This window comes from Calidris pugnax, unplaced genomic scaffold (genome assembly GCF_001431845.1).
Source record: "Calidris pugnax isolate Ruff unplaced genomic scaffold, ASM143184v1 scaffold28, whole genome shotgun sequence".
NCBI classification, from domain to species: Eukaryota; Metazoa; Chordata; class Aves; order Charadriiformes; family Scolopacidae; genus Calidris; species Calidris pugnax.
In genome coordinates this window covers 19,502,286-19,512,653 of record NW_015090842.1, presented here as the reverse complement: position 1 = coordinate 19,512,653, position 10,368 = coordinate 19,502,286, and positions in this window count along the sequence as shown.

Here is a 10,368-nt window from a genome sequence, read left to right as displayed (position 1 = left end):
CGGAGCGGGCGGCCAATCGCAGGGAGCCAGCTGAGCGCGAAGGGGCGGGGCCGCCGCGCGGGGCGCGGGTGCCACGTGTCGTCTCTCCGGGCGCCGCCGGGTCCCGCCGCCGACCGCGGGCTGTGGGGGCCGCCGGGGCCGTCACCTCCTGCGGGCCCCGGGCGCCGTCCGTGAGTCCTCCCGCGGGCGCGGAGTTGCCGCCCGGGAGGGCGGAGGGGCTGTGAACCCTTCGGGGGGTGCGGGTTCCGTGCCAAGAATCTTCTGAAGAACCCCCTGTAAACAGGCGGCGTGCTTGGCCCCAATTAAGGAGCCGGGTAATTAGCTCGGTTGGGGTGAGACAGGCCCGTAGCTCGGTAACAAACGGCGGCGGGAGCACTCCGAGCTGTTGGCCGCTTACCTCCCGGGCTCCTCGGGAACGGTGGCGATGAAGCAAATGTAAGGAGACTAATTAAAATACTCATTAGCGATGCCCTCTGGGTGGGGGAGCGGGGCAGGCAGCAGGAGGGGCGCAGGGCGCTCACAACACTCTGCTGCACCGTGACACCGTCACCCGCTGCTCTCCCTGGCCTTACGGCTGGGTGCCAAATTCCCGGGGCGCGGGGGGAAATGCTCAATCTCAGCCCCGTCCCCCCCAAACCTCCACCCCCCACCCGAGGGGCCAGGAACCTGCAGCCCAAGAATTCCCAGAGCAACTCAATGAAACCATCACTGGGTGCTGAGGGATCCGTGGAAGGGTGATCCCCCGTGTGTGTGACTGAGGAGACTTGGGCAGAGGGGAACCCCATAAAGTTCAACAAGGGACAGTGCAGGGTGCTGCACCTGGGGAGGGATAACCCCCTGCACCAGGACAGGCTGGGGCTGACCCGCTGGAGAGCAGCTCTGAGGAGAAAGACCTGGGAGTCCTGGTGGACAACAGGATGCCCATGAGCCAGCAATGGGCCCTTGTGGCCAAGAAGGCCAATGGCATCCTGGGGGGCATCAGGAAGAGTGTGAGCAGCAGGTGGAGAGAGGTCATCCTGCCCCTCTGCCCTGCCCTGGGGAGGCCCCATCTGGAGCACTGGGACCAGTTCTGGGCTCCCCAGTTCCAGAAGGACAGGGAACTGCTGGAGAGGGGACAGCAGAGGGCTACAGAGATGATGAGGGGCCTGGAGCATCTCTCTGATGAGGAAAGGCTGAGGGACTTGGGGCTTTTTAGTCTGGAGAAGAGAAGGCTGAGGGGGGATCTGATCAACACCTATAACTGCTTAAAGGGTGGGTGTCAGGAGGATGGGGCCAGTCTTTTTTCAGTGGTGCCCAGGGACAGGACCAGAGGAAATGGGCACAAACGTGAATATAAGAAGCTCCATCTAAACATGAGGAAGAACTTCTTTCCTGTGAGGGTGGCAGAGCCCTGGCAGAGGCTGCCCAGGGGGGGGGTGGAGTCTCCTTCTCTGGAGACATTCAAACCCCACCTGGACACGTTCCTGTGCAACCTGCTCTGGGTGGCCCTGCTCTGGCAGGGGGGTGGAGGAGATGATCTCCAGAGGGCCCTTCCAACCCCATGTGATTCTGTGAGTTTAGTTTTGTGCTGAAACTCGGGCATTGATGGGAACTGAACTCCGACTCGCAGCCCCTCACGTTTGCTTACAGACAGTCAGGTGATATTTGCAGTTTTATTGATGTTATGGACTGTGAAACTCACGTTGACCAGAAATATCATTTTTTGTGTTTGCTGCTGCTCAGAGGGATGTGAGCAGGCACAGCATCACCCCGTGCACGCGGTTGTGTCCGGGTGTTCCCTTCCCAGGCTGGGGGTGAAAGCCAGACAGGGCTGGCGGGAGGAATGGGCTACGGCGTAAGGCTCTGCAAAGGGGTCACCTCCTTCCACCCACCTGGGTGCTCCTGAGGAAGATCAGCAACCTGGGCTGAAGAAAGCAAGCTTAAACGAAAAACTGCTTTGTGACCTTGCAATTCTAGTGGAAACGGAAAGCATCGTGTTAAAAATCACCATGTAGGACTCGGGACAGAGGGAAACAGGGGAAGCTGCTTCCAGTGCCCAGAGTACAAAGCAGCCATATGTTTATCTTTTACTCAATCTTCTAAAGCACCGGCCTTTTTACTGTCACTTCCCACACACCACCAGCTACTTCTTTACCTAAAATACATGAGCAACTACGGCTACTGTTCATACAGCACTTAAATCAAAGGTAACCAACTCCTCCTCCTGAAGGAAGCCCCAACCTTTGCAAGAAGCTCCTGCCCAGTTGGCCTGTAGCCTCTTTTTACCTCTAAATCCAAGGTCACGTCGCAAGACAAGCTGGAAAAGAATGTGTAATTGGATTAACCATGGTTAAGAAAAACCCTCCTGCATTCTTGAATGGAAACGGGTCTACAATGAACACTTCAGGAAAAGATCCTGTCTGGCTCCTGGGAGCTGATTTTTGCCTGAAAACTTTGGGTAACCTTTCACATTTTCAAAGCAGATATAGTAGAATGTCTTATTGTTAAATAATTGTTGTGTCAGATTACAGCACGTGGAGTAACCATAGCAGTTTCCTGTTCCAGATTATCCATTATGCATGTCCCTGGAGAAAAATACAACCAAACTTGTTTGCTCCATAAGGGGAAATTTGAACGCAAAGAAGTACTTGATCCATCTTCTTTGATATGAGTATGTTTCTAATGAGTTTGCTAAATTAAAAATGTAAATATTATTGTCTTATTCCTTTCCCTTAACTGTAAAACAAATCTTTTGTCCCCTGTTTGAGACAGTATTAATTCAGAAAACTAAGACACACGCAGGTCAGCAGGCAGTGCCTTTAGCCCTACCTACAGCTGCCAATTAAAGAGAACTATATATTCCCTAAAATAGAATAGAGTAATTGGTTATGTCATGACCATCTAGGGAACAAGATAAGAATTTACAGAATATGTAGAAGGTAAGGTGGCACCGGCTTGCTGTTGGGGGGGGAAAGGGGGGCAGTAAGGAGGGCAGCTTCATTTCACTCATGGCTTTGTTAGGAAGGGGGTGCTTTTATTTATTCATTTCTCTAACGGGCATAGGTGTTTTGTGTCCCTGCTGCTTCTCTGCGTCCGGATGGGGATACACCTGGGTCTGGTCAGGAGCTGGAGTGACTGCGTGTGCCTGCAGAAGGAAGGAACGCGCCTCCTGCGGTATTTGAATCCTTTCCAAACTGGGGCTATTTTCTAGGCGTGTTGTGACTTTCGGCTCCAAAAACCTGAGGGCTACATTGCACTGTGTTTTATTTTCCACACATCATCCTATGCTGGATAGCTAGGAATTCTGGATCTGCAGCCACATCCCAGATCTCTATTTGTCTTGGAGTAACAGGGATTCCTCCCCCCTTGCTATGGGCAGCAAATCAAACCCAGCTGTGTAGTTGTAGCCAGGAGAGGCTCTGGAAGAAGCGTGGTCAGGCATTCGTTCTGCATGATTCAATAAACCAAGCAGCCTCGAATTAAGAATATAAGGCATAAGGTTGTATTTCATGTGCTTGATCTCGTTCCCGTCTGTGGTTGGATCTGGACCTGTTTAGAAGCCACACGCAGCAGCGTGGCATGGAAAGGGCAGATGAGAAAGCGGAGAGAAGGACTCCTGGAATCAGCAGAGAGTGCTCCTGGGCTGCAGCTGCGGCGGTGCCTGTTGCGGCTGCTGCTGGAAAAAAGCACGACTACAACTAAGGGGAATTTGTTGAGCATCGTGAAGGTAATTTACACACTTAAACTCCTTTGCAAATGGCATGCAAACAGCACCATCACAGCCTTTAGGTCTCTTCCAGCCAACAAGGCACAGCCATTTGTTAAGCACGCGGGCGGGTGCTGTGTGTACAAGAGACACTATTTCAGTGTAGAGGCTGCGTTCAAGGAAGTTCAATTCAGCAGTCATATAGGAAAGGGGCTTGCATCCTGCACACAAGGTCAGAGGTTATTTATATTTAATATGTGACATCTGGCATTTTAAATAATTTCCTTGGCTAATTACCAGTGCCTGGGTGAAATGTGAAACTTCTGCCATTGGGGAATTAAAAGGAAAACAAAAACAAAAGTAGATTGCATAGCACTGGAAAGTTTTGTAGGAAAATTGGGAGTTGTCCTAATTCAGGCATAAGAATACGTGGTAAGAGGAGATACAGTAATTTGACTGAACTTGGACAAATTTTAAGTTTTCAGTGAAAATCCGCAGCCATCCTTTTAAGACTCCCTGTGCCACGGCTGTTAATGGCAACACTCCCATCTAGATCTTGTGCTCAGTATTTGGTCAATGGAGCATTTGTAATAGCAAGATTACAAAGTTTTTTTTAAAAAAAAGACTGCCTATAAGGTGTGAGTTGACAAAAACATTCCTACATAAAAACTTAATGAGGTCACAGTCTCATTTGACCATTTTACAGTTTTCCCCAAGAAGTTTCATCACTCTCCTAAACTTACTGCAGTCATATTAGTAGACTTTAATATATTTTTTTCAATATATTTTTACATTAAACAATCATTGCTTTGCTTTATTGTTTGTCTAACATTCTGCCATGTAAAGCAGACATTACTTCATAAAGTTTGCCGCTGCTTTATATTTCTATAGTTTCACGGAGCAGGTTGGAATCCCCCCATTTGGAGGTTACCATCACACACATTAAAAAGACTAGAGGGTCCACAGATCCGGCACTGAACTATGTGGCTCTCTTCACAGACTTTATATTCATAATATTTTGCTCTCAGATCATCAAGGGAAAGCAAAGTCAAATTATCAGCTGCCTGATGACTGATATCAATATGTAAGGACACTCCAGAAAAGATTGCTGTCACAGATACCTCAGAGTTGCACTCCAAAGGCTGGAGCGGTGTGTGAGTGAAATCAGATGACAACTGAGATTGCTACTGGAACAAGAACAAACTCCTTTAACGCACAGTGATGTTTGCATAAGATAAATATTTGTGGAAACTCAAGAGAGGTTTTGTAAAAGCTCTTAGGCTTGATACAAAGACTAAGGTGGCATTTTACTTAATTTTCTACATTTTAGCTTTCATTTCTGACTGTTCATTAGCCAGCAGACAGTCCCCTTGTACAGGACTGGAATATAGAAAATACAGGTTCTGTTCCAGGCTTCCTATTTCTTGTAGCCTAATTTTCAGACTTTCTCAAAGCGGCACAAGTAATTTGTTATTTATATAGAGACTTTAAACACTGCCTTAGTTTCCTGCTGAGGTGAGGATAATAAAACTTCTGTTGTTTCTCTTTTCATTTAGATTGCAAATGCCTCTGAGTAAGGACTCTTTAGCCCGGAACACTTCTTACCCAGCGTGTTTGAACAGTCAGGCAGGCTCCTAGACGATTTGGGCCAATATTCCTCTTTGTACTGGAAAAGGGAAACACAGCCGTTTTAGCAAAATGGAGTCCCAGTCTCTGAGCCTTTTCTAGGATCTCTACATGCTGTGGTGCTCCTGTGATACAGCTCTGTTTTGTTCAAGCACAATGCACATGCAGGTTAAGGTCCACCACTTCTTCTGTACCCCGTATATACCTTTGATATCCTTTGATTAGCTTAGGTATAACCACAGTCTCATGTGCTTAAGTCCTTCCTCCTTATATATTGTAATTTAATAAATGATACGTAGCCTTTATCAGAAAATTAAGGTTTCTTTATAGTTACTGTCCTCAAGGGTAGCAAAGGACTATTTCTCCTCATTACAGCTTTTCACCATAATTCATAATAAGCAACCAGAATAAATGTATTACTAATCTTTGCTTGATGTGCATCTTCCCAGCTTTCTGTATGAAGCCTGATGGGCTCGTTCTTCAGTGAGGACTGTCAGCCTTGTGCAAACCACTTTTTTGTCCCTGCCCCAGGTCAGACTAAGCCAACACAAAACAATAGCTTCTAACGCTGCGGGAAACTTTAAAGGCTCCCTGATAGTTTGGATCTTGGACTTCGACCTTTTCTCTCTGGAAGTGGATCCATCCATTTTGCAGCCATTAGCTCACACATGCTCACATCAGTTGATTAGTATGTGTCTGACGAGCTTTCTGACCCAACATCTTAATTTGGACACAACAGGCTTCAGCTGAGAGGCAACAGGTGTGGAACAGGATTGCCATATCCCAGCTGTGGCGGGTGCTCTGGTGTCTCTTTTCCTACGATCCATTCCAGTATAAAGTCAAACAGGCTGGCCAGGTGGTTTACATTTATTTTTTCCTTTGCATTGGAATAGAGGCAGTAGTTCTCATCAGCAGCTCTTGCCTCTCAGTGTTGCAGCTGACTGAGTTTCCGCCTGGCTTGCTGTCCAGATTGCATGTAAGAGGGTTGATTCTTCTTTGCCAGAGCAGGGGCCGGGAGGTTTAAGCATTCGATTCGGTCACAGAATCAATCCTGACTATAGTCAGGCATCTGACATTATGCTGCTGGTCCCAGTCCTTATCTTTCTACCCTAACCCCTTCCCAGGAACAGGCTTTAGTCGCGTCCCCTGGCTCCTTACGTGTCAGACTGGACTAGGGTAGAGGTACTGCTGTGTATTAAAAAATTATGGAAAGCAGAAAAGACAAAACACAGAAAGGAATAACCAATTAAATACTACCTCAGTATTCTTCAAAGCTGGAGAATGAGGTATTCAATTAATGGAGTGACCCCAGGCAGCTCTGGAAGACTCAGTAAAGGTTCTCCCATTTAAAATTAATTTATTTTTGCTGTATTTGCAGATCCTATATATTGATTCATCAGGTATGTACAAATAATGGTTTAGCTGTTAATTTATATTGCACAAAACAGCAGAGATTCAATGAATGCTCACATAAAATGGACTTCTAACGTATTCAAACTAGAAGTCTTATCCCAAGGACTCATGTCATCTCATCGGCGAGAAGAAACAAATCATATGATCATTCCTTTTTTTTTCATTATCTGAATGAAATAATACTCAGACATAAAGAAATTACACGTATCACCTGTCTACAAATGCAAACTGAAATGTTTGACCTGCTGCTTACTCCTTTGGAGACCAGGGCCCAGTGCTCTCATATGTTAAGAAGAAATAATACCAATAAGCCACAAGGAGGTAGCTGATGATAAACTACAGAACAAGTACTTTCAGATTAAGAAAACCTGCGAGAGAAAAGGTGAAACTTGTTAAATTTAATATTACGGCATTATTCGATCAGTAAATAACTCTATGAGGTTCTTAGAAATATTAAATAAATTACCTCGCATTAAAAAATGAAATTTGTCTGAAACAATTGTATAAACCGTGATGTTAAAAGTGATTCATGTTAAAATAAAGGTCCATTCTAAAGCACGATACAGACTTTTAAGTGGTAAAAATAACACCTTTTTTCTCATGTACTTCATTGCATAATGTGCTTTTGAGGCACTAGAATTGCTTGGGTTTGACAGGCTGAAGGTATCATTATGTGTACAATAGGTTATGTCTCTTTATCACGTACAATGTTATCTAGTTTACATTTATAGTGTTCAAGACTGCAGCGGTTACTGGTGAAAAATTTAACCACTTTTATTCTTATTCAATTTGACTTTTTAATAAAGGATTTGCTGATACCAAGGTTCACAACCTGTTGATTGATCAGAATTGCAAAAAGTATCATTAGCAGATTGCTCAGCGTGCAGGCTACTCTCTAATCTTGTAAATTATATCTAGTTTCTGTCACTGTTAGGCAAAAACATTGCAGTAGTTACATCCAGAACGGTGTTAACAATTGGGAGGCAAAGAATATGAAGTAATGGAAACCTGTCACCTCCATGATAAAGGTAAGTGACTAAACAAGTAGTTTAATATCTCCAAATAAAAGGCATTTAGCAAAGTTAAAAGCTATTTAGGGAGGAAGTAGAGTAGAAGACAAAATGTATATTAGAAAACCTCGCTATACTATACACATGTAACATCTGTGAGGTAACAGAAACACAGCAAAATGATATTTTGTCCTTGAAAAGTTAAGTTTCTTTAACAAAACCAAGAGGGAGGCAAGGTTTGTGGAAGATGCTGGGTTGACAACCCCAAGGAGAAGTAATTAGCACAAACCCCCCAGTTTAGGCAGCAAATGATAAAGAAACCTGTGCCCTAGGCAGGGACCCAGTGATCCTCACCCCCCAGAAGGAAGGTGACACTGGTGGTGTCAGACTGACACCGCTGCACCAGTGGCTGCAAACAGCTTCTGGTGGGGACTGGTTCGGTACGGCCTCAGCCAACGTCCTGAAGGTTACAAGAAGCCATATAATTCTGCAAACCCCCTTTTTGCACAGACAGAAGAATAAAACAGAGCAGAGTTTTAGCAATCACTGCTATGAAACAAATACCTGGATGAAAAAGAATGCAAACCCCCTGAAGTTCTAAAAAAAAGAATTGTTGCTCGGCACAGAGCAAAGTGTTCTTTCACAGGGACACTGGGAGGTTTTGAAGACACGTTTTTGGTAAAGATAATACAAAGGGGGGAAATTCACAAAAAGAGAGAATTTGATGATCATTTGAGAAAGAAAAACAATAATCAAGAAAACAGTAAGAAATCCATTCCAACTTGGAATTTATCTAGTTACAAGGAAAAAAAGCTTGAAGACTATTGTTTTGCCTCTTCTGTCTCTCTTTACTCTTACTATTTTCATAGACTAAGCAAAAAATGGGTAATCTTGCCAGCTAGAATCTACCTGGGCATCTAACTTTTATCCTATGGTAAACAAAGAAAATGGGCAGACAGTGGACACAAGGGTTTTAATGTAAACATTTAGAAGGGGAAGGTGTTGTAAGAGGAGAGTAATGTAAAGAGATGAGTAAATACTCGCATGTGGGCACCGCTGCCAGTGCCCTCCCCAGAACCACAGCAAATAAACTCAGAGAAATTGGGGCCATATATACACACTCTTATACAGATTTATAGACATATATACAGCCTCTTACCTGGTTGGCCGTTGAGACAGCAGGAACACAGGGTACCAGACTGAAACCCAAGGTGGGACAACAAAGGACATGTTTTCAAAAGATTACAGTACTGTGACTGCAACACTGTCACTGGGAATGGATGTTCATGGCACACCAGCTGCTGGTAACAGATAGCAGGATGGTATCGGTCTATACCCTATTTAAATAAAACCAAACCTGCTGCTTTTCCAAGTCTTGTTCAGTCTGCAACTGAACAGTCCAAAATGTCTTCTGAAACACGTAAGAAAAAAAAAAAAGTAATAACCAAGGGGAGGATCCTGAGGAGTAAGGTGTGTTTTAGCAATAGTGGGCATCGTAGCAGTGTCCATTTGGTTAAATTCCTCTTAGAGCAGAGGGCTATGGACTGAAGCAGTTAAAGTGAAAATACCTCATAAATTCAGTTAAAAAAAGGAAGGGATTAACCCATACATCTACCAAAATGACAGGTTTCCAAACAGAAGGAAGGAACTAAGTTTTGGGTTTTTTTTTTAAAACTATATGAGCCAGCAGTGTGCCCAGGTGGCCAAGAAGGCCACCAGCAGCCTGGCCTGGATCAGGAACAGCGTGGGGAGTAGGACTCGGGAGGTGATGGTCCCCTGTACTGGGCACTGGTGAGGCCTCACCTTGAGTACTGTGTCCAGTTTTGGGCCCCTCACCACAAAAAAAGACATTGAGGGGCTAGTACAGGTCTAGAGCAGGGCCAAGGAGCTGGTGAGGGGTCTGGAGCACAAGTCTTGTGAGGAGAGGCTGAGGGAGCTGGGGGGGTTCAGCCTGGAGAAGAGGAGGCTGAGGGGAGACCTTCTCGCTCTCTCCAACTCCCTGAAAGGAGGGTGTAGCCAGGGGGGGTCGGTCTCTGCTCCATTGGAGATTAGGAACAATTTTGACACGGAAAGGGTTATGAAGCCTTGGAATGGGCTGCCCAGGGAAGTGGTTGAGGCACCATCCCTGGAGGTGTTCAAGAGATGGGTTGACATGGTGCTGGGGGACATGGTTTAGTGATGGTTTTTTTGTCAGTTAGGTTGATGGTTGGACTGGATGATCTTAGAAGTCCCTTCCAACCTAGACAATGCTATGATTCTATAAACTAACATAAAATTATGAAGTACTTTCACGAAAATTTCTTCATTTACTTAATAAACCCTTTCACTGAACTAAAAGTGCACGCAGACAATAGAAGGCAAAGTATCTGGAATCTGCTAGTTTTGAATTAAAACTTACATATCTTCTCCAGTCTTGCTCAATGAGAAGAGAAGAAAAAAATCAATCCTCTGTGAATCCGCCTGCTCCTGGGGGGCAGGGCTTTGGCAGAGAGCTGGCAGTGGGGCCGTACGCACCCGCAGCCACTGCAATGCCTGGCTTTCTTAGCGTGTAGCAGCGTTAAGCTGCCCCCATGGCTCTGACGTGCTTTTGCTCAGCAAAAAAAAAAATAAAATGCTGAAGAGAATAACAGCTGC